The sequence below is a fragment of the Neopelma chrysocephalum genome, unplaced genomic scaffold (assembly GCF_003984885.1).
Source record: "Neopelma chrysocephalum unplaced genomic scaffold, ASM398488v2 Primary Assembly neopelma1_43, whole genome shotgun sequence".
Taxonomy (NCBI): Eukaryota; Metazoa; Chordata; class Aves; order Passeriformes; family Pipridae; genus Neopelma; species Neopelma chrysocephalum.
The window spans coordinates 21172258-21197156 of record NW_020897702.1 but is presented as its reverse complement, the minus strand read 5'-3'; the positions used below and the strand labels follow the sequence as shown (position 1 = coordinate 21197156).

The window sequence follows — 24899 nt, the reverse complement described above, 5'->3', positions numbered from 1 at the left end:
TGGTGGGGTAGAGGAGTTGCCTTCACTCTGATGCAGAGGGCAACAGGAGTTTGAGTCCAGCCACAAGATATGTCAGGCAGAATAAAGTTGCTGCCAGGTGTGGCAGTGGTAGCATCAGGGTTGTTCACCTATTTTCTTATAAGTCATGTCCAACTTTTGGACATGCATTTCCTTGTGTATCCACCACAGCCCGAGGTGGGAACTAATGAGAGGCCAGTTTTGACATGTGTTGATATACATAGTGCAGTTGCCTGGTACAGGTGCTGGTTTGCACATATTTCTGCATACTGGATTTGTAAATCAGTGGGGGCTCTGGCTCAGCAACACTCACATGGACTCCCTACTCCAGGCTCTGAATTCTGCCAATACCCTGAACAACTTTCATGAATATATTAAATACCTATAGATCATGTACCTTCTATGACGATTACTATAAGCCTTGTCTGATATCATAGACAAAGAATTAAAAAAAATCTTTTTTTTTAACCAGTGAAGCTTACAGTGATGCCTTTTTTAACCTCTGAGCTATCATATCTTCTTCCTCCCTTCTTAGCTTTCATGTACTGCTTTGTAAGGTTTAACCTTTTGTTTACTTTTTTCCTCGTTGAAACAATCAGAATTGATTTTTATTTTTTTACTAATTGAGGCACAGAAATACAAAGAAACAATTAAATTACCTAAAGGCTAAGTATTCTAAATAGTTCTACTCGCTTTTTCCTTGAAAACCAAAATATTTTTTTAATTGTCTTTTAAATCATAATGTTAAATGCTGATTCAAAAGCTCAGCTCAATTTCACATCATTCCAATGGGCATTTGATTAAATCACCTCACTTCACAAAAATCTAGCCAGGATATGCGTCTGATAGCTGCTTTTAAAATTATTATTATTGTTAGGAGAAAATATTTATGCTGCAGTAGAATACAAAATTTCTTATGGGAATTAGTATTACTACTACTTCAACACTGCTGCAGCAAGCATTTTCCTTATCCATATGTAAAAAGTTATAGTCTTACACTACTTAATTGAATTTAATAATCAAATTTTATTCCCCAGCCAACACTTTATTGACTGCTGCTCTGCTGGCTTTTTGTCATTGCTGACATCATTGTCTTTTGATTTTCCAGTTTTCCCCATACATTTTCAGGGCAGCATTCCCATACAGAGGATCTCATGCATGCAGTCACTCTAACCAGCATAAGTTTATAATGAGGATAAACTTTGCCTCAAGTCTGAAATAAAGTAATAACATATTTCACTGCAAGATTAAAATACAACATGCTATCATTATCAGTAACGTACACCACAGCCATTGGTTTATCCTACTAAAGGGGTTTTGCAAGAATCTGTCTTTGTTTCCCTTTTTGAGTCACAACCTGAATCCCAAAAACTCAAAAAGGAGAAACTATATCTTGGACTGACTTGAGTGAGCCTGTTTACTGTTTTTCTTTTCACTAACAAAGCAACTGCAAAACTGAACAGGAAAAAAAAAAGGGAATGGGATCAAGGAAACATTTTACTTGGACAACTATATCATGTTTTCCTTTGTGGAGGTTGGAGTTTTCCTTGGTTCCTTTGCATTTTTATTTCTTTAGACCAACAGGCTTAAACCAACAGTTTCTACCAAGCCACTGAAATATTTTATTAATGTTTTTCTAGTTTCCAGTTTTTATTCTCTGCTGGAGAGAGCTCTTAAAATATATGGATGTCACACCACAATATACGACAAACAAACAAACAAATCAAAAATATTATATGTTTGTACAACCATTAACTATAAGATCAGGACATATCATCAGCAAGGAATTAAAGTTCACATGGATTTGTTCTATCTGGCAGAGAAAGGATGAACTTACAGTAAGAGTTGCCTTTTTACGCTTCCTCTGCACAGTAATTTTCAAGCTTTACTCTCTTTTACTGATTTTCCACTGCAGCAAGGACTCCTGTGTCATGTCTGAAAGTATACTAAAAATGTATTTCTGTTTTTTCTTTGCTACCTGTTGAGATTGTGCATAAAATTTACAGAGTCACGGTTCTCTCCAGAAAGAGAGCAGAGGATGTCACTACAGAGAGTAGGTCCCTTTGGCTCTGCCCACATTCATGGCTTAAAAACTGAAATGATTTGGTTCATCTCAACTTAAGGTTCATATGTTGGCCAGCCCTCCTCAGCCTGAGTATCTATAACCCTTTGGTAACTCTCTTTTTTCTTCAAAGACATAGACAATGGTACATTGCACTGTTCCCTACTCTTTTATGCAGAAATATATTGACCTAAACTTTCACAAAGGAAATAGATTTATATTCAAAACTTCCTCTGCAAGCAGAGGTGAGAAAGGGTTTCTTCTAACACAGGACCTTACCTCTTCCCTATTGAGTGATCTCAGAACCAATTTGAAGGATGCTCTCTTTCCCCCTTGTTGAAGCTTTTCACCTTTGCAGGCAAGAACACAAGGCAGCCAAGCTATCAGCAAGAATGGGATCATTACCATGTAGCTGAGTCTTTAAGAGACTAATCTCTAGCCCTGTTTTCTCACCCAGGGAATGGTGTCTTTCCTGCGCAGTGGAGCAATTCCAGTATGATTGATAGAGAGAGATCCCATCCATATAGGAAGGAAAATCATATAATTTTAGTTGTCTCCAGTGTCTATCCAAACATGTCACCGTAGGCTCCTTTTTAATCCCCAGGGAGAAGCACAAAATTTTAGACACATATTATATGTTTTTATTTTAGGTGTGCCTTTTGAAATCAAAATCTTTCACCCTGGATGTGCTTGTTTCTCTCCACTGACTCAAAAAACAGTCTGTGATGACTGTCTCAGCTGTGAATATTTACATTTGATCAGATGTACCTAATCCCGGCTGAGTTTCTGTCATCTTCCTTTCCAAAATAAACTTATATTTTGTTAAGAAACCTCTTTCATACTATCTCAAAACAAAACCTTTATAAAACCCAGGATGAAAAAAAAAATCAAATTAAACCCTCCTGTTTTTAGACATACATGTCCTGGAATAGACCCTGATATGTAACCACCACTACTTGGGCAGCCAGAGGGAGAAGCAGAGTATAAACAAAACTGAAACAGATTTTATTGATTTTTCCCTACGCAGGCTAAGCTGCATGCAAAATCAAAATCAAACACAGAATAGCAATAACTAACAACAAGTCAAGTGCATTTTCAAATTAATTCCCTCTCCGTGGTCTAAGGCAATTCTGCAATAAGTCAGATTAAGAAAGATACCTGCAAGTTATGATTTGAAGTGGATTATGTCCATTTAAGTATTCATTTCAATGGGTTTCCATGCTGATGACCTTGATAGAATAAAGGAATTTATATTATCCAAAAGCTGTTAACCAAGTACAATTTTCTACTGCCTGTGCATGTGATTTCTCTCACAGAAAAAGAGCTACCATGACATCCAACTCCTTTTCCCCAAGCTTTGTATAGACTTTTACATCTTCCTGAGCTATGGTACCTCACCCCATCAGGACTCTGGCTCCAAGAGTTGACTTTACAATTAGGGTTTAACCAAGCAAGGGTTTGACCAAGACAGTAGGTCAGAGATGTACAAGGAGACACTTTATGTGAACTCCTCCATGCATACATGGGGTAGGATTTATCTCTCATTAAACTTTGGATATCGAGTACACCTTCATGTGAGCTAGCCACATGCATCTCCTGTGATTGTTGATGGAAAGAATCTTCTACTGCTGTCTCCCTCTGGCTGGGATAAACCCCAGCCAGGGAGTGCACCTTAGGATAGAGCCAAGCTAATACAACTGACACGTTGCTGCTCCATGACTATCTTGTTCTCCTAATATATCCTCTCTGTGCAAGAAGATGCTTGTACTGGGTGACTTCTTTTTCATGAAATGGCTTGCTCAAAACGCCTGGCACTGAATAACTCAAGTTGCTATGAAGACACAGCCTTTTTCTGTGAAGCACAGATACCTCCAAAAATGCTTGTACGGAAAACTTTTAAAGTATTTCATTACAGTCACAGACTCTGCATACTGTCTGAGCTGCTTATGCATCTTGCATTTTAAATTCCCTGGAATTTCTCATACAAATAAATATCTGAAAGGAAGGACAATTCAATTTAGATTTGGTGAGGCTGAAAAGTTACTGTAATTGAATAATAATTTGCCGTGAAGTATGGATGTGAGTCCTCATGTTTGCCTCCTGACCTGAAGGGATACGGCTAGTGAAAATGTCTAGCAGATAATTACTGTGGGGCTAACCCTGAGGCTTGGCTATTATTCACAGGTCAATCTCTCTAAGATAATTCCCAGGATAATATTACTGAAGAACACACTTCTGCATAATGCAACACCTGTCTCTGTCGTGAGAGACCAGGGATGGGGATGGGGAGTTGAGCTTTACCCCTTCAGTCTCTTCATCAAAGTTTCTTACAGGACAGAGGATGGAAGCAGTGAAAGGGGAGAGTAAGGGAAAAGTCACCTTGCGACAGTGAACCTGGTGATTTTATTTCCATTACTTGTCAGGGTTATGACCAATCACAGAGTGTGTAAAGATGAGAAACACACAAATTCTCATGTTGCGCAACAGGATCACGTGTTGCTTTTGGAGAAAGAATAGGAGATTTGAATACACCAAGTATTTACTAGTCCAAAAAGACTAACAAATAGGCCTTGCTAGAGCATATAGTCCTTTTCTGGGCGTAGGATTATGCACATCTTTCAAAATTAGTGGGAACTCGCCTTTTAAAATCTTTACAACAGTGTAAAGAGATTGCTGTGTTTCTATCTGCATCCTACTACTTTGACTGCCAGCAAACCATTTCTCTTCATGAATTCTACTGCAGATGACTAAGAGGAAAAAGAAGCATGCTGAAAAGTGATCTCAGAAGATCACTTAAAATCATCATTTGGTCCTTTTTCTGTCAATATACTCACTGGAATCGGGGGAGAAGTCATAGAATCATAGAATAATTTAAGTTTGAAAAGGTCTCTAAGATCATTGTGACCAGCCATTAACCCAGAACTGTCAAGTTCACCACCAAACCATGTCCCTAGGCACCACATCTACAAGTGTACAGTACTGTGTATATATATATGTGCTACAGCACAGATCTACAGTCAGGTATGCGCCGTATTTTAGACAAGGTCAGTATGCTCCCTAGACTTCTACAGCATTGCAAGGTATGTGAGCACAGGACAGACCAGGTTGTGCAATGAGTGGGTGGTGAGCCCAACCTGTTTTATTCCCCTCATAGAAATCTAGGGCCATAAAAGATGTCTAAGGTCATCTAGCCCATCCCCTTGCCCCAAGGCAGGCTTAACTACAGGGAGGTCAGACCTGACAGATGTTTGTTTAACTTGCTCTCAGAATGATGGAAACTCCACAACCACTGCAGATAATCTGTGCCTGGTCCTTAGTGTCCTCATCACTAAAAATATTTCCTTCCCAGTGTTATAAATCTATCCGTGCTGTTGGAAGACAAGAAGAAGGAAAGATCAACAGCAAGAAAATGTACAAGTGGGAAAAAATTTAATACCTAAAGGAGAAAAAGGCGAATAAAAGAAAAAACCTACAGGGGTCCCTAGGTTTATCTGCATTAGTTCAACCTTTTGCAATTCTGAAAGCAGCACTGAAGAGAAAAGTTTAGTGGTCCTGGTGCCAGCAGTGAGAATAATAATTAATAATAATTATGTATCTGGTGAAAGGTCAATGGTACAGTAAGGTTACATGATTAGTTTGATCAGAAACATGGAGAAGGGATGGGAAAAGGTATGTAAGAGTCTTAATTAAAGCCACTTAAAATACCATTAATAATGTATGATTACTTAAATATTAATATCTTTCATTACTTTCTTTCACTTTACCATAATGCATAGCAGGCAAAAACATCATATAACAACATATATGTAAAAGTTACTGTTGGATTTTTCAATTCTGTATTGGATACATTGGTCTTAATGTTCAGATTTCAATTTTTATAACTCTCTTTAATTCCGCTTGTGTTAATTATGTCTTTCAGCACTTTACTGAAAGAGCAGGAAGTATCTTACCTACTTAGTATACTTATTATTTTTTTGATTTGTTTCTCGTTTTGCTCCCAATATTTTTAGAAAATACAGTTGAATGAACTGGTTTGTTCTAGAGTAGCGATGTAGTGAGGAACAACTCCAAAAGATAGTGTTTTAAATTAGAAACCCTTGTGAAAGAGGAAACTAGCTATCAGTCTTGAGTTACTACTACTGTAACTGGAAATAACTTTACAACCACATTTGTATAATTCATATTATTTTGCCAACACTTTGAAGTTACACTTTCCTCCCTCATTTCTTAAGTCAGCAAGAAATGGTTATTAAAGGCATCTCTTAAAAAAAATGAAACTGTCAAGATGTGGCTTTGAAATCTTTGAAAAGACTCCTGTAAAGTATAATGTGCTATAAGCACGTCTATTAAATCATGGCTCTTGTGGTTCTAACATAGAAATACCAGAAAAGAATTCTTTTCACATAGGATCAGTAGCTACACAATAATGAGAAACAGTTGGGCTGAAGGTAAAAGTTGGCTAAAGTAAGGTCCTTCCCATCTGCTTGTTATCAGCAGTTGTAGGAGCAAAGCAGATGACCAATAAATATATTTTTTTTAACTGACAGGCTTTTGTTTGTGACTGTGTCACAATGAAGGGTCTCATTTTAACTTTATAAAGATATTGTCCAGGAATTCAAAATTAAATTGCAGCTTTTAGTAAAGAAAAGAGCAGCGTTCAGAGAAATTGAAATGATTTTCTCATGTTAGAATAAAGAAAAATGTTTCAAAAAATTAAGTCCTCAAAATTTGCCAGACAATGTGCTAGAAATAAGAAGCTGACTGAAATCAATAGAGGAACAGATCAACTAACTTACCCTGCCCCAGGTAAATAAAATGCAAAGAAAAGTAGAAGTACTAGGAAAGACATGAAGAGAAAAACTTTGGCTACACAAATAAATCCAAGAGGATGAGGCAGACATCGAAGCACGCTCTATTTAGTATTGAAAGGCACAAATCAAGGATCAAAAGGTAAAGTTAAACAAATTCTCACCAGGCAAAAAGTACAGATTCTTAACAACGAATGCACTTAACCACTTATAGCACAGTTGCCATAGGCATGGTGTGATCTCAGTCTCTTAGTGTGCTCAGTGCATCTCCCAAAGATAAGAATTGTCCACAGAAGTTGTTAGGCTTCAACTGAGAATGAATGAAATTCCATCACCTCCATTAAATAGGAGGTCAAGGTGGAGGAGCTAATGGTTTCTGTGACCTCAAAAATCTTTGAAATTATGAAACCATTAGATTAGGTTGCTGATCTAATTGTCTGGGTCACTTGGAGTTGTGGGGGTTTTTATACAGGCTTTTAAATTTAATATATTGCTTATGACTTATTATAGTTGGGATAGATACAATAATTAACCTTCAGTTATTTTTCAAGACACAGCTTCTCTAAAAACAAGGGATTTTTTTAGATCATAAATGCTGGTTGGCATTAAGTAGCTGCAATGTGAACAAAAAACCTTTCGAAACCCCTTAAAGCCATTCTCTACACTGCATCCTCTTTTAAATATTTTGTCATCAAGAACATTAGTGAATTGCTAAAGCAATTAAATATTTGTTAATTAGCAATAAAGAAAAATCAACTTAGGTAATAATAAGTGAATTAAAAACAATGGAATTATTAATAATACTAAGATTGGCATTCTTCCCAGAGCTGTAACTTTAATTTTGCTTGTCTTTTCAAAGCTAAATTCCTTCTCTGCAATATATCCAGCAAAATAATTGGTGCTTGTTTGTAACCAAGGGTTTTGCAGATGAAGGAAAAGTGGAGCACTCTTGCAGATATATGCCTTGTGCCCTAACCCAGTGAACACAATGATTCAAAATCCTTTAATGTTCAGGTTCGAGGACAGATGTTTCATAACAACACAGGAAAACCAAACTAAACCAACTTTTTAAGGAATCTCAGAGACATTAGATATGAGCTTATACTTGTAGATAATCTACTGAACCTTTAGGGCAAATTTGGTTGTAAATATTTATTTATTGAATTTATTTATTGAAAAGTAGCTTCTGAATGTGGGAAGAAATTCAGCTGCTCTTTTAGTTCAGCCCCCACAACCAGGCTGCCACACGTCCTACCATCTCCTCACTGTCTCTCTCATTTTGGCACTGGTCTTGCCCTCCTTGCTGTTTCCTTCTCTTTTGTTTGCTCACTGCCTTCACTCTTAACCTTCTTTTTGTGCTATCCCTCCTGCTTAAATGTAATTTTTTTAATTTTTTTTTTTTTATAAATTCAACTCTCTCAGGTCTGCCTTCATCATTTTGTGGTGACCAACAGTGCTGGGGATCTGGTGCCTTTCACTTTGTTCCCTGCCTGTCAGCAGCACTAACATATGAAGCTTGATGAAATAAAACCACACCTGCTTACAGGCCTGGCTAGGCAGTGGTCTAATACAATTAATTGCTAATTCAGATTCACATTTGTGATGTTTTGCAACCAATCAAATCCCAATGTCACTTTGTCCTTTAGACATAGTTATGTAGTGCTCTACTTAACAACAGCTGAACAGGCACAAGGCTGTACGTATTTCCATGGCAAAATAAATGTTGTCTGCTAAAAGCATTTTGGTCTCTTGGAGGTCTGCTAGGAGACCTCTAGAGATCATGGTATTCAGTGTAGCCCAAATATTCATCCAGAATGCTGAAAGACCTAGTAATTTTTTTTTCTAAATCAATTAGACAGCTGTGGCTTTAAATTATTATAAAATGGATGTGGAGCTGAAGCTCCCTGATGAGATGACAGGGCTGTATCTTACCATCATTGTCTTCCTGTATTGTGCAGAACCATTGTTTCAGGCTTTTAAAACCCAAGACCACATTTCTTTACCTATATACCTTGGTCAATTTTGAGGGCAGTTAGTTAACCGTATGGCTATACTTTTATGGCACTCAATTTTCAATTAAACTCATTTAAAAGTGTCATAATTCTATGCAACTTATTTTCCTTACAACAGGGGAAGAACAGCAGCAGTGGCATAAGGCATACTTAGGCTAGCAGCCAATTATTCCCACTGGGAAGAGATGCATGGCTTCCTTTACAGTAGTACAATGGAAGCACCGCACCTATATGGAGGACAGAGAAGGCCTCAGTCAAGATGCACTAACCTTGGTCTTGCCTAGATTTTTCCTGCACGAAGCATGAGAGAATAGTCCATTTGTTTTACAATAAAGTCTAAAAATCTGCAGAAATTGTTAGGGTCACTGTGAACACATGGTGAGCACACACTCAATTCCATCTTGGCATCAGAAAGCTGAACATGGGAGGGACGGGGAAAAAAAAGGTGTTCTAGTTTTCTCTCTGAAACCATTTTTTTAATATATATTTTATCACAAAATTTGGCTTAAGCCACATTTTTTCCTGTGAAAATTTCTACCTTCTTGAGCCCCTTGAGCAAAACAGAGACCCATAATACCTAGTTAACTGTCCTTGCTGATGCTTAAACCTGATGAAATTTTAAGCCTTTCTCTGTTCTTGATTTTTGTTTATTTTTAAAGACCTTCTGAAGACTGCACATTCATTCACATTTCCACTCATGAACAAAGAGGAGACAAGAATCTAAGAACTTAAGAACCTCCCAGCAAAATATCCCTCCATGCTCTGTTATAGAACTATACATTGGAGTAGAAACTTGTGGGCTTTATGTGTGCCGAACCCATACGTCAGTCTGGCTCCATGTACATCAATATCACAGCAAATAGTGTGCCATATATCACCATGAGATCCTGAAAAAAGACACCTGTTCAATATCAGTGTCCAATCTCCTGAGCTAAAAAACACATTCAAGGAGCTATTATTTCACAAATATAATTTATTAATCTGGTGGGCCACAATGTTTGAATTTAAAATGAATCCTTCTACCTCATATGACTATTGATAGAAAATGCCACCATCAAAGATACCATTGCACTGGATAGCAAGAAATTTGTTCCCTTGTTCATAATAATTCTTCTACTAAAGGTGCTTGGCAATCCTTCGGCCCTACACATAATACACATACTTTCACCGATTGTTACACAGCCTGCATGATGTATTTAAGCTGGATTCTTCATGAAGTCCTGTTTGTGTACCAGTGGTTTGAAATAGCAGGTATGAAATCAGGTATGAAGTGGTGTGAGGTTAACTGACAATGATAAATCATAGAATGACAGAAGGATTTGGGTTGGAAGGGACCTTAAAGAACACCTAGTCTCAAAGCCCCTACCGTGGGCAGGGGTACATTCCACTAGACTGTGTTGCTCAAAGCTCTTTCCACATGGCCTTGAACACTTCCAAGGATGGAGCATGATATATGAGAGGTCCCAGAAAACTAAACTGTAAGTGCAGTGCAACTGATTAAAGGAACACCAGCAAATGTAAAATAGCTTAACATTTCACTCTACAGTGAAATGGAAATAAATAGCAAAGTCACTAGGAAATACTGCTACAGACAATATGTTCTAAGACAATGTTCTAAGCCTGATTTTTGAAAAGTACTTGGCTTATAACTAAAACATTTCTACTAAAACATTGGAAATTGTTAGAAATATCATAACTATTTAATGGAAAAGGAACATCCAATGTTAAAAGGATAAATATCTGCTTATTTTGAGTTTGACTTCTTGAAGAGAAAAGGCAAAATAATTGTCTGATAATTTTAGAGTTTGCAGTATCTTGCCTCTATTTTGAAAACTTAATAATAATAGGGTAAATATGATTTCAAAAAGCATCCTCTCAAAATACTCAAGAATCATCTTTGCATTTGCATTTTGAAGCTTTTATCATGCATTTGCCCGTTGGCCCTATTAATATAGACTTTGCAATTTATTTATCTTTATCAGCAGAGAAATTTAAGAATTCAAAGAGAATATTCCATGATATCCTAGTTAAAATACCTGCTTGTAATTTGTTTGTGTCCTTCCAGACAGATGCCAATTAAAAAAAAAAAGGGCAGAAAAGGAGGGAAAAAACTACAGTAGCAGGATTGATTGACAAGTGCTATCGAACAAGATTTCCTTCAAACATCTTATGAAAAGGACAATGGATTTCATTAAATTCTGTTTTCAAAAGCCATCCCTACCAAAAAGAATGTATTCAGAGGATTTAACTGTTTCTGTCGTACAGATCATGTACCAAATTCAGAGTTCACCTTCTCACGGCAGTAGGCATCTTTCCCTCCTGCCCTATCTACAATAGGAAGATAAGAGGCAGGTGGAAAGATCTTGCATCCATATTATATGCAAAGGATAAATGCATTTGTACAGAGCTGGGTGCATTTTTAAGGACCAACTTAAAATACGTAATAGCTTTACCTGCTGATACACTGAGGATTGTTCTATCTAACCACACAGGAGTTGAAAAAGAGTACTGAGAATACTGCTTAGAATATCTGTTTTGCAAGCTCCACAGTGAACTTCTTTCCTGTGAAAACCTCTTTAACTACTTCTAACGGTACGAAACCTCAAATCACTCCTATCAGCTGAAGGCCACCAAAGTGCAGTGGAAGTTGATACAACAGAAGATTGTTGCTCAGACAATCTTGCTGGAAACACCCTTCACCCCATGTTTGTGAATGTTTTACTAAAATATGGTGAAATGAGAGTCACGCAGCAGGTGTGGGTTAGGAGAAACAGGAGAAATCCTTTCAAGTAACATCTCACACAGCCACAGCAGCTGAAGCGACCAAAAATGTCACGGATTCAGACACAGGGAGGACAACTCAGAATGCAACAGAGCAACGGCCAAGAGAAGACCAACTTCACTACCTAGATCCAACTGCAGCAAAAACTGAGAAGAATACACAGTAGGAATCCTACTGTTGTAAGGGTTAAAAAGCCTGAAATTGCTCTTCTGGCTCAATGCAGACTTACCTGTGAGGCCAAGGTAGATATAATAGATATTGTGGAGCCGTCTTCAAAAATGTCTCTCCTGATATGCACACTGGTGATTTCCTACCTACAGTCCTACCTTCTTGTAGTGCAGAAACAAGGAGACAAGCAGAAAAATGTGCTTCCTCCCCTCAAATCGCAAGTAGGAAAAGCAAGAAAGGATAAAGGGATGGGATTGAGTGGAGATGAGAAAGTGGGGAGCATATGGTAGGAGAATCCCAAAGGCTATTGGGACAGTTGTCTGTATGACCTACCCGCTGACTGGCAGTCTCACTTCATGTTGAAGCAAATCACAGCACACTTTAGGAGGAAAACTCAAGAACTGCAGAAGTCATTTGGCCCATATCTTGACCCTTCAGGCAGTTTGGGTTTGTCTATGGTGTCTGTTATATTGCTGGACTCAGAAGGAATAATCTCCTCCTTAGCAGGGATACTCTGAAGTGGCTGGTAACAGTTCACTTCACTGTTCACGTACGGTGACTGCGATGACATCACATATGAAGGGAACCTGCAAGGATGGGAAAGCCTCCAGCCAGGAATCTTATCCCACTACTTTACATGGGGATATCTAGTGCAAAAAAAGGCAGTGCTAAATCCCCACTATAAAAGTGATGACTCGGAGAAAGGGAACTTCAGCTAATGTTTAGCTGAAGCTAAATACAAGTGGCAGCAAATTCAGCTGACCTCTCCTCACACTGTTTCCAAGAGCTGTCAGAGAAGGTGGTCGGCCTTGTTCTTCCCTCTTTAAAGCAGATAAACAGAAAACATCCCTGCCCCACTAAGACATCTGTAGCTATAGAGATGCCTTTGGATCATGACAAAGATGATCTTTCCAGATTTTTCTTTGAACTTTCATCTTTGATGGCCTCCTTTCCTAGAATCCTAAAATAATTCAGGTTTGAACAGCACCTCTGGAGCCCTGTAGTCAAACCTCTGTCTCAAAAGCAGGTGCTTAGATTAGGTGGCTCAAGAACTTGCCCTATTTGAAAGTCACCAAGGATCGAGATTACCCAACTTTCCTGGTCAACCTGTTCAAACATCTGATTATCTTCATGTGATAAATTTTTAAAAAATTTGTTTGGCATTTTTCTTTTTTTAACCACTTTACACCCATTATACAATTTATTCTCTCATAAACTGAAGTCACTGATTAGTGACTTCAAATCTGAAGCTACCACAGTGGTAGTCTTTAAATTACATTATAAGTATTCAATCTCTAAAGATGATTGTGATTTCTAGGAGAGCTCCATGCCTTACTTCACATACTGTAGTTCTCCCAACAGTTTTATGCCTGAGGTAAAAATTACTGTGCATATAAGAAAATATCTTTTTTCTTGTCCCATCTCTAAAACCAGAATCAGCTTTATTTGCCAGTTTTCTGTCATTCTACGTCTTTTCCAAATCCTGATAAATTAACATGCAGCAATGTCAACTATTCACTATAGAAATTATCCATGTAAATTATCCAGTAAAAAAGGTAGTGTACTTTTATGTTTTCAACTAAAAGACAGGGTGTTGGAAGTTAATTTCTGCAGTGGAGGCTGCAAGGGTCTAGCATATCACCTATTCTCATCCTGGGCCCATTTTCTGGAAAGACCATATCATTACGAGAAAAGGAAAATATTAAACCATACAACTGCTAAGAGTTAATTTCTTCTATTTATCTCAATGTCCTTTATGAGTGTTGGGCAATCTCATTAATTTCATTGTATAAAAGGGCAGGATAGGCTGTTATAATCTATCAAACTCTTGTAAATATAGAGTAAATGTAAGATTACTTTACCCATCTCAGCCCTGTGTTCTCCACACTAGGCTATACCAAAGCCCTTAATTTTTGACAGCAGAGAAATATTATCAGAGAGAGAACAAACCACGTGGGATACAATGTGTGAACTAAGGGCACGGTCTGATGATCATTTCTGATCATCTTCTTTGTCCCTTTTCCATAAAAATAGGGATGAACCCTGACTTGCAGCAATAAGTGGCTTTATTTTGCAGTGTGTTAATTTGCAGTTTGAGCACGTTGAAGCACTGCCATAAGTGTCAGAATAAAATGGCAATGTCTTAGTAGAAACAAATAAAACCCATACTAATTAGTGCACATTTGACCACCCCTTAACAAGAGATACCACAACACTTCCCGTGAACTGGCTCAGGAAAGATATTCCTATATGAACATATTCTTTTGGTCACCAAAATTCAGCTATGTCAAGAGTTCCAACATTTTGAGAGGCAGCATTAATAAAAATGTTCAACTACACCAGCTATTTCTTTTCTTTATCAACCCCCTACTTGTAGTAACAGGTCTTTGAACCTCAGGATTTTTGAGGACATGGCACCGGCAAAACAATAGCCTTGATTCTGTAGATGCCTTACAGTGGTTCCCTGGTGTTTATTATGGAAGCTCAATGTGCCCAGTGAGCAACCAAAGATTATTTTTCTTCCAAAGGCCAGACTTACATGGAATTCTTTAATTAAATGCACTGTAGAAATGTCAGCCTTTACCCCTCTGTATATATAGCATCCTTTGTCCTTCACATAATGGTTTTAGAGTGTTCTGCAGACATCATTTGATAGAATAATAAGGTATTATTATTGAATCTTTATGACTCCTATTGTCCCAGGAGCACTGACCTTGCTTCCCCAACTCAGAGGTCTGTCTGCCAGGCTAATCACACTGATATTTGAGCACCTCAGAGAAGATCCTTAAGTGTCAACGTTTCTGCAGGAACTCAAAACTGACCAGACGTACTGATAAGATCCATTTATTACTCTTGTGTATGTCTGCCAGGTTATAAACTAATTCCAGTTTCAAATGTAAATCCCCATCCCGGTGATATGTAGAGAGATGCATGGTTAAGTAACTCAAATTCTCTCCAGTTGTCAAGGTTCTCCATACAGGTAGCAGTGGATGTGATTTACTAGCAAACAGTAACCATAGGGAACTAAGCTGAATGAATCCCCCATCCACTCTTTTCCAGCAGATATGTAGTCCTGACAAATGTCCTTGAACTACTGAATCACTATGGGAAAAACCCTTCATTTATGTCCTTCACTTTCCTTTGCCAGCACAATGCATTAATGCTATATCTTTTAGCCATGAACAAACAGACATTAGTACACTTTCTGTAAGTTTTTTTCTTCCTTGACTTGATATGTTTTATAGACATATCCATAAATATCCATGCACACAGCAGGGTATATGCAATACATCTGACAGGGAATGGTTACCTCCAGCACAATACCACTTTTTAATATAATCTTGGCCTGTTTCCATAGCTGTCAAAAAGTCTGGGTTAGGTTGATAGGTCTCTTAAAAAGTACAGTTTGTGGCAATTGAATTATTATTCTTCTTTTTAAGAAAGTCCTGATACTTATGAGGGCTTTTTCTTCCAGGAGTAAGATATTTTGATAGATGCTGAACAAATTACAATACAAAAGCTCCTATCTGGAGATATGTAGATACTTCATGGCAGTATCAGCATCCTTTGCATATCTGCATATCTGAGAAAATGTCCAATGCTTTCATTTTCCACTCTGAAGCTTTTCACTTATTTTCTTTTCTGAAAGGAAACCTGAGTGCTCTATTATTGCCTCACCATACTTTTCATTTGTTGTGAAAAACCTTGTTTTCTCCCTCTAACACAGTGAGGAAGCCTAGGGTATAGTTTCTTTTATTGCAATACCTCTGGGAATCTCCAAAAGAAAAAAGCCTTGATATAATGACACTGTTGTTACACCAATCTCTACCAAATCAGTCAGCTACAGTTAGAAATCTAAATATTCCTTAAAATGCATTTATTTTAATAAAGAGATATCAAGAACAATCTGCCTGTCACTGGTACAATGTGTATTTTCAAGAACTTGCCCAAAGCAGCAAGAATTCAGGCTAGTCTCATTACTATATAAACACAATAATCCGAAACATGTTTTTAGCCTGGAATGAGGGAAGAAAACAAGCATGTGCTTGTTGCTCAAAACCAAAGGAGAATCAGTACATTCTTGAAACATAAAGCTATACTTTGAACTCTATCTGAGTAAAGACATTCTCCTGTGATGGATTTCAAAACCAGAAATGTCATAGGACTCTTACCCCGTCCTTACAAGTCAAGCCACTACAGATCTTGTTGATTTGTTTCTCTACTTTGAAGTATAGTGTTCCTGTACAGTTTCTACAAGTTGTAGAAATAAACTCAATTGTGTTTCTAAATCTTTATCCATGACTAGTTAAAGTCGTGGTGCATATAGCACTATAAGAGCATTTCAAATTTCTATTGGTTTTCTTTTGTTCTCTTTGAAATAATTTGGCGTGGACACTCATTTCTAAAACAGACGTACAGCATTCTGCAACTGACAAGTTCTATTTATTAATTGTTACACAAAAATATTATTTTATGGGGGATAATACACTTCTAAAAGAGATCTTATGCAGCATCATTAGATGAGTCAGAAGTACTAGACCCACGTGATATTGTAAAATCAGTGGTGGTTACTCTCATTCAGCAACAGTGTTGGTGGCATTCAAGATAAAGTTGAAAGTCAACATACATTTTATCTGTTGTGCAAAAAAAGAATTGTTTTCTTTACTTGTACTGGGAGTGTGCAAGAGTAAAAAGCTGAGTGAGTAGGTATTTGGTGAGTTGGAAATGCTGGTAAAACACAGGGAATAGATGTTCTGTAGTAAGGAATAAATTATGCTAGGTAGTATATAAGCTGCCATGAAATTATATTTAGGTTATTTCTTATACTTCAAATGAACTTCCAGACCAGCATATTAACACTGACAATATCATTTATTTAAGTTTCAGGAACCTGGGATCATTTCTCATCTTGATTCAATCACTTTGGTTAAACCTCTTGTTAACAATACAGAAAAAAAAAGATCCCTATTTATTAGACAATACATTTAAAATTACACTACAAATATAATTTCATGGTTTTTGCTCTTTTCATTTCTTTTACAAAAAACAAGGATGGAGACAAATAACAATGCTGAAATTATCACGAGGAAAAGCTTGACTTATCAACTCCCCTTAATTATAAACATACATCAAAAGAGAATTATAAATGTCTAAATACCACACTCATGATAGATTAAGTGTTTTACTTTTCTCTCATCTTTACAAATACATCTAAAAAAACAATGATAGTGTACTTACATATTTCAGATCCTCATCTAAGAATAGAAAGCACTCAAGTCATGTGTCAGAATAACTCGTGTGGTCTCTTCTCAATCCCCTTTTTTTGTTCACCATCCACAAAAATCAGTGCGCCACTGCAATGGTCCAGCCATTCTCACTACAGAAAAGGAGCCAGGTGTTGAGTGTCAGACAAGACTGGCATGGATTTGTAAAGGTTGTTTGCATTGCAGCTGTCAGGACTGTACATGAAGGATCCCTTGTAAGTTCCAAGACCCAGATTCCCTTTACCTACCAAAGTACCTACATTAGAAGCCAGGTTACCATCACATCAAACAGTAACTGGTACCTGTCTTTATATCTGTATTGATATGGACAAGTGGATATCTACCTTCATAAATACAGGACAGCGATGCCCATGCTGCCTTCCCTAGGAACAGAGTTATAGCATGTTCCAGACTTGTTCCTACCCAATATACACAATGCCACCATCCATTGGTGTCTTCACACATCAGATTTGGTCTCAAATGCTGGATAAGGAGTACACTGAATGTGAGGTGTTTCAAGCTGAATGGAATGAAACTGGACCTAAGTTAGTATGCACACATATTTAAACCTGGAGAAAGAGAAAATATGTTTTTCATGAGACAAACTTCCTAACTACAATTTTTCCCCTTTTTTACTGTATTTCATGCTTAATGCTTATAATAAAGCATATTTACGTTTTTAAAGATAACACTAAAATGTTGTAGCTTTTACAGACTTATATTGGTCTTTTTGAAGAAATTTAGGAGATAGACTCCTGTGTCTGACATCTGAAAAAGTACAATTGTATCAACATGCATCAACAAAATTACTATCTCTGTCCCGTAATGCATATTGTTTAGACATTTTAACTTGGTAATGTCCTGAGCATTTCTTTTTTAGCAGCTCTATATTTAATGGGGACTTGAAGACAACTCTCAATTTTAGAGGCACTTAAATCTATATATAAGTTTACTGTGAGATATATTGGGTAATGTCACTCAGTTTAGTGATAACACTCACTGGTATAACATGTGGCACAGCAGTAAAAATGAGCCAGTGTATGATCTTGCTAAAGGCCAACAGTTTCTGATAGGTCACAATTAGCATGCCCCTCAGTGTTATCAAAAAATAGCTTGAAAATTTGTGACTGTAGATGTAAGATGCAGTCCAGCTCAACTGTCCACATAAAATTGTCCAGTGTCACTAGAGTTGCCCTAGTTATACTGGTTGTCCTTCATCAGCTGTCCAGAAAGACATGGATTTCCTGCAAATCCTGCATCTTCTCTGCCAGTCTCTTAAATAACTTTGGGCACCTCAAATGGCTCTGTGCATCTCAAATGTCTCTAAGTTTATTTTAAAACTAAATTGTGCACTAACTCACAAGTTATACATTGATAACAGGACTCTGTGATCCCCCACCTAACTATTGCTACTCCCCACGTATAATGCCCCTTTCCACAAATACTGCTTCAGAAAATGGGTTGCATAACAAGATCCCAATATTTTTGTATTGTATGCTATTTATGCACATGCATGCATGCTGTATCAGGGCTCACATTTTTTATTCTTTAATTAATATTACCATTTTGTAAAAATTAAAGCAATGGGAATCCCAAAAAGCTGTTATGTTTTGATTGTTAGGAGATGACATAAATGGATTCCAGTAGAGATAATGCTGTAAATGTTGATCCATGTTACAAGTTGGCCCACCTACTGTCACATCAGGAAAAAGAGGTTTAAATATAAAACTCTTATTTTTAACTGAGTTAATATTAGAAGTGAAGGAGGAGATGTTCAGCTGGGATAAACAGTAGCTTTGCTGATGTAAGTGGCACAATGTTGATTTACAGCAGTGAAACAACTATCAGAAACAGTATATCTTTTCTCCACCAAGAGCTCCATAAATGTATTTATAATATTATTTCAATAAGGAAAAGGAAAATCAGAACACAAAGAAAAGTTGAGATTATTCAAAGGTATCTGGGGAGTCCTGACAAAATTCTGTGAGCAAATGAACGGAAATATAAAATGTGTCCTAGCTCACTAAACCTATTCAAATCCCTGAGCTGAAATCTGCATGTTAAATAACTACATGTTTTGTTTACAATGAGCAGTATATTCCAGGCATAATTAAAATAAAGAAAATTGTTATTGGATACCTCTTGATGATAAAAAAACCCAAACAAAACACTCAAGCCTCCAAGGTATTAAATAAAAGTGTTTTTTATACTATAAGCATTCATTTATGTTTTCTTCTTGAAGTTGCAGTTCCTAGAGTACTGTAAGTTAGATTATTATTAAAAATAAGAACAAGACCATCAGATTTTGTTACTAAATTGGAAATAGGAGTTCTGGTTTGGAATGAAAGATAAAAGGAACAAAAATGCTCTAATATTTAAAACTCACAATTCTAAATACCTTAATTTATCTTGGGTTTTAAATATTCTAGAGTTGGGCATTAATTTTGGGTGTCTACTCAACAGCACTTGGACTTTGTAATAAAATATAAACAAAATTAGGAAAATCTAATAAGTTTAACCCAGGAGGAACCTTACTTCTCCAAAAATCCAACTAAAGGAGCCAAAGTTGTGTTTTGTTTTTAAATTACTTTCTCTATCTTTAGCTGAGGTGTTTAAAGACTCCATAATGAAGCATAGCACAGAGCACAGCACAGGAGGACTGCGACTGTGGGCTTTAGGGAGATTTAGGGCTGCAGAGCGGCTTGCTTTTTGTTATATTAACCTGCCCAGGAAATCAATTCCCTCCATAGTCCCCATGCCCAATCCCCATAAGTGGAGACATATGGCAGTTTTGTGATACAGAGAACACACTGTGGTAGTTTTATTGATACTGGGACTGCTTTTTAGCCAGTATAAGTCTTCTCCACTCAGCTATGAATTGATCCCATTGACTCTTGGCAAAGGGAGAACAGCCATATAGGTTAATGCTGCCCTTGCAGTCAGATTCCTTCTCTGAATTGCCCTCTGAAGGTGCCTCTCTTCACTGACTCCAGGGAGACTCGCTGATTAAATTTAGGCTATAGCTAACTTTTGGGCTTCTGCCGATTCAGTGGGATCAATTTGTAATGGTGTGCTTTTCTCTGTGTTCATAATTCTCAGATGTGAGTCTATTGATAGAAAACCATCAGAAATAGCAATGAGAGTGGTGCAAGTTGTGCATGGCCATCGCTGTCTTATCATTTGGTCAATGATAACATCAAGGTGAGCAGAGTTTCTTCCTACCTCTCTCCCTCTTCTGCCTGTCCATTATCTGTCTGAGGACAGTATTCATTAAAACATTTCAAAACCCAGATCCCAACATTGCATGTTAAATTAACATGAAATTATTAATGAACGTGAATTACCCTGAATGGGAGAGCTGTGGTGCATCTTGTGAGGACCTTGCAAAAGAGGTTTTTAGCTCAGATTCTTGGCTAAAGGACAAAAGGCGTTGGCCATGTGGCTCAACTCTGCACACACACAGACACACAGAGATTGTTTTGCATTTTCTGCTTCCCTCCTCAGATTTCTCTCTTCCAGCCATCAGCTTCTCTGCTAACCTTGAAACTGCTAGGGAATTCATTCTGTGGCTTGTGTTTCCTCCAAAGTAGAACTGCAGGACCTCAGTTCCTCCCTAGAAATTATGTCTCCTGGAGTCATTATTCCCTCTCAGCTTCAGACCACTTCCTGCAATTTCAGAACCACTGAAAACAGCAGTTTCAAATGAGTTGTTAACCCATGAAGGTTAAGCCAGGCTGGATTCACTAGCATTCCTTTGATGGATTTTCTTTTCTCCCACTTTTATTTTCTCCTATCCCTGAACTTTGGTTGATTTAGAAACAAAAAGATTCCTCCTAAAACAAATTTTGGCCCATTTTTACAGACCTTATCATCCCCTGAACATTGTTTGCTTTTCAGCTCCAGTTTTCTGCTGCAGTCTACTATTTACCAAATCTATCTTTCTTGAAAAATTCTGATGACCTGTAAAAGCTGAAATGTTAACTATCGAAACCCTTGGGTGTATCCACAAATGGTTATGTAAGGCTGGAGGCACAATGCCAGACTAACAGACGACAGACCCATTTATCATCAGTAGGAACAGGCACATTAATTGGCTACAATACCAGTACCGTCCTTCAGCATTAACAAAACTCTTCTTGATCCTCAATGTAGCCCCAGAACATCCTTTATTAAATAAGATAAATAATACTCAGGTCAAGGGTCGCACTGCTTCATCTAAGAAAGCTCAATTATTTATGAATATGTCCCTGACTAAGAATGCCTTTGCCTTGCAAAGAGAGCTTTTGGTCTACTGACTAAATGTTACTATTCTACACATACACATCTTCTCTATAAAAGAATCAACAACAGAGAAACAGGAACACATGAGTCCCGTAAACTTTCTGGACTGGGGGAGGGGGATTGAACACTGGGACAGGTCGACCAAGAGGCTGTGGAGTCTCCAGCCGTGGCAATCTGACTGGATACAATCCTGAGTTCTTGTAGCTGACCTGTCTTTGAGCAGTGTGTGTTGGACTAGATTATCTTCAAGGTCCCTTCCAGCCTCTGTGATATTCTGTAGTTCTGAGTCCATAAGATGAAGTCACACAAGTGACACACCAGGTTTCTGTTGCTGGCTCTTCCTCGTACTCACGCAAAAGCCAAAATACTCATAACTGGCCCCTGTTTCCATCTGTTTCACCACGCCAAGAGGACTCTCACTTTAAGAGCCCTTGATGCCAATTTTTTTGTATACTCACAAAGCCTGTGAAAAAGTAACCAGTGGCCATTGTTTAATATTGTACCTGCAGAATTCCCTGTAGTTAAATGAACTTGTCTCAAAATGGGAACTGTTTGACCCCCATATTGCAAAATATCATGTATGATTCCAGGCACACTGGGTCATATTTTTCACCGTGGTTAGTCCAGAAGCAGTGATACAGAACAATACCTCTGCATCAGGATGGAGAAAGTAAAACACTGATAATTTTACTGCAGTATTGATCACACATTACAAGTAACAGAAGCACACTGTTTCTTTCAATGGTGGCTTTCACCTACTTTTACTTGAGTTGCTATAAATGGTTCTGTGACCCATTTCATGGAAGGAAGAGCTCAAAAGTAATACTTTAGTACTATTTCATGGGACTCTGAAAGGACCATCTGGGTCAAGTCCATCTTGCCAACACAATTTCTAATTGATCCCGTGTTGCTACCATGGCTGCACTTGATAACACACAGATTCTGATGTTATCAAAACCCCTCCATATAGCTTGTTGACTAATTATGCGTTGATCCCATCATAATGATATTCCCCCCCTCCTTTTATAACCTTCTGATCTTGATAAAAAGGAGAATTGCTTTTTCTTTCTCCCCAAGGGGATTGGGGACTTTTTTCTCAGAATGATAGAATATTTCCTCCCTACTTGGAATGGAGCATTTTGTTTGCACACTACTGGGGAATTTTCAGAGCTGACACTATGTCAGGCTGGCATGCTTGCTTTATACCTGCATAGCCAAAGGAACTGGCAGATGGTTGGTGACAAAAGAAGCATCCCATTGAGCTGCAGGAGAACCATCTCAACAGATCCCAGGTTTCAGAGCCTGAAAGACACTCTGCAACAGCCCAACCGTAGCACTGCTCAGCATTCAGCCAGAAGCAAGGCAGGTGCTTGAAACATTTGCCAGGATTCACTGATTCAAAAGTGGTTAGTCTCTCACATGGAAATAAATCTGGCAAAAGGACGTGGAATGCTCTTGCAAAGAGATCTAAGGGCAATCACCTGCTTTAGGACAGCATCTAGCACTTTGTCTCTGTGACTTTTTGATAGCAAGAGGACAGATATATCAAAAATTGTCCCTTCCAGACCTCAAAGCAGGACAGCCAGTGAGAGTAAGCGGGAGCAATGAGAATACACGATGCCGAATGAAGTGGTAGCTCAAAGAGAAGATGTGCTACGGAGCAAGTCTCATTTCTGCACAGATCTCCAGGACCACAGCATCTGCCACTCCACAGCATTTGCTGGAGACCATTTTATAGGAGAGTGGCTGTTGATGGTTCAGTGCTACATATACATTTGAGTTGTAACCCAGGTTGATGGGACTGGTGAGGAGGGAGTCAAGATTGTTGAGCTCAGTATGTTAGACTTGTCAGATTTGGATAAGGTCTGCCCTCTGCTTGACAAATTCATATTTCATGTCATTCTACCTCTAGTAGGCAAGTGCCATACCTGGTGTTCTGTCTCCCATCTGAACTTGTCAAAAAATATATTTATTTTTTTTCCTGCAACTTTCCTTCCTCAACCTGGTGGTAGACTGAGGAGGAAGAATTCAGGACTTCATGTCACGCTATCATGTCATTTTGTTAAATCCTCTTCCCTGAAAATTTTCCAGTACCTTCCCCAGCTCCTGCTCGAAATTCCCCATGCTGCACCTACAACATATTGACATGATCCACAGTTCTTGTTGAGCAATGGTGAATCTGTCCAGAATACGTAAAGCCTCTTCCTTCTACAAAAGAAATGAACCATAGCAAAGATCATTGCAGCTAATCTGTCTTCAGACTCAGGAAGATTCTTCTGCACCTCTGCATTTCAGAAGATGACCTTTATCAGATGTAAAGCCTACAAATATGTTTTGACTGTGTAGGGCAAACTATGGATATAGGATTTGATGTACAAATGTAACAGCCCTTCTCCTATCATACATCAGCCAGTGCAGCATCGATGCAATGTCACAGAAAGAAAAGTATAAAGTACAGGGAACAAACATAAAAACTAGTTTATAACTTGCCAGTGGGGAAGAGGAGACCAACTGAAACAATATATATTGAAGGTCCAGTGGAATACCATGGAGCTAGTCTCCCTAGAGGAAGGAAGGAAACCAGGAACAACATTATCTCTTTAACTGCAAACATTGTTTGGAAGAGATGGTGCTTCTGTGATCAGGCCAAGAACGAGAGTTCTTTGCTGAATAAGCAACCTGGCTTGCTGGTGTAGAAAGCACTGTGCACACTGATGCCCTAGGGCATTGATTTCATGATCAGGAGACTCTGAGACCTGCTTCAGTTTTCACATAATGAGTGGATTGAGTGCATTCATCAAAACTGAGATTTCAGGGCTCAAAGTTCAAAATGCTACCAGAGGTGACATCATTTCCCTGCTTCCTCCTTTTCTTGTCCCTTCCAAAAACAACCCCACTACATTTTTTTTCTTCCCATTTTGAAAACTCCTGGGGGTTAATTATCTTTCTAGGATGAAAACCATATGCTATTTCATGCTCTTGCATAAGGTTAAGCTGTATATGATGAAACTGATCAATTAAATCTTATGGGAAGGAAAGGGAGAGTGAAGCCTGCCCAGGAGTTAGTGTTCTCATTTACTGACAATGTAATCCCAGGTATCAGACACATACAAAAATTCACTTGTCCACAATGAGCGGAGGAGAGAAACTGCTGCCTGTGTCATCATAAAATTAAGATGGAGAACATTAAAGTGGGGAACATTAATGTAAACAAGATCGGGACTGTCACTGCCTAAGACTAACAAGACCTGGACTATGGAAAGGTCATATTATTTAAAAACCAATTTTTCTGTGTGTTTGAGTTTTTTCACTTTGCAGCTTAAAGACTCCTTTGAACACAGCAGATACCCTGCTGATTTGCATTCATAAAATCCAGCCTGCTATGTGAACCTATGCCTGTCATTTCACTTTAGTGCAGGAACAATCCTCTAAAATCTTAGTCTGATTTTCCAATCTATCTGGCATGCGAGGTTGGTTCTTATCATTGTGGATGGTTTTCCTTCA

General features: G+C 38.0%; 1 protein-coding gene across 9 annotated transcripts in view; it reads right to left on the bottom strand.

Moving 5' to 3' along the window:
* TENM4 (teneurin transmembrane protein 4) overlaps positions 1-24899 on the bottom strand; it is a 603970-nt gene that overhangs the window by 495765 nt on the left and 83306 nt on the right. For 8 of the 9 annotated variants that reach the window (XM_027677557.1, XM_027677560.1, XM_027677561.1 and 5 more), the window contains exon 2: positions 17089-17227. The exons of the other annotated variant lie outside the window; for it this stretch is intronic. The gene's annotated coding sequence lies outside the window, so the exon portion shown is untranslated. The remainder of the gene's footprint in view (positions 1-17088; positions 17228-24899) is intronic. 9 annotated transcript variants of the gene reach the window in all.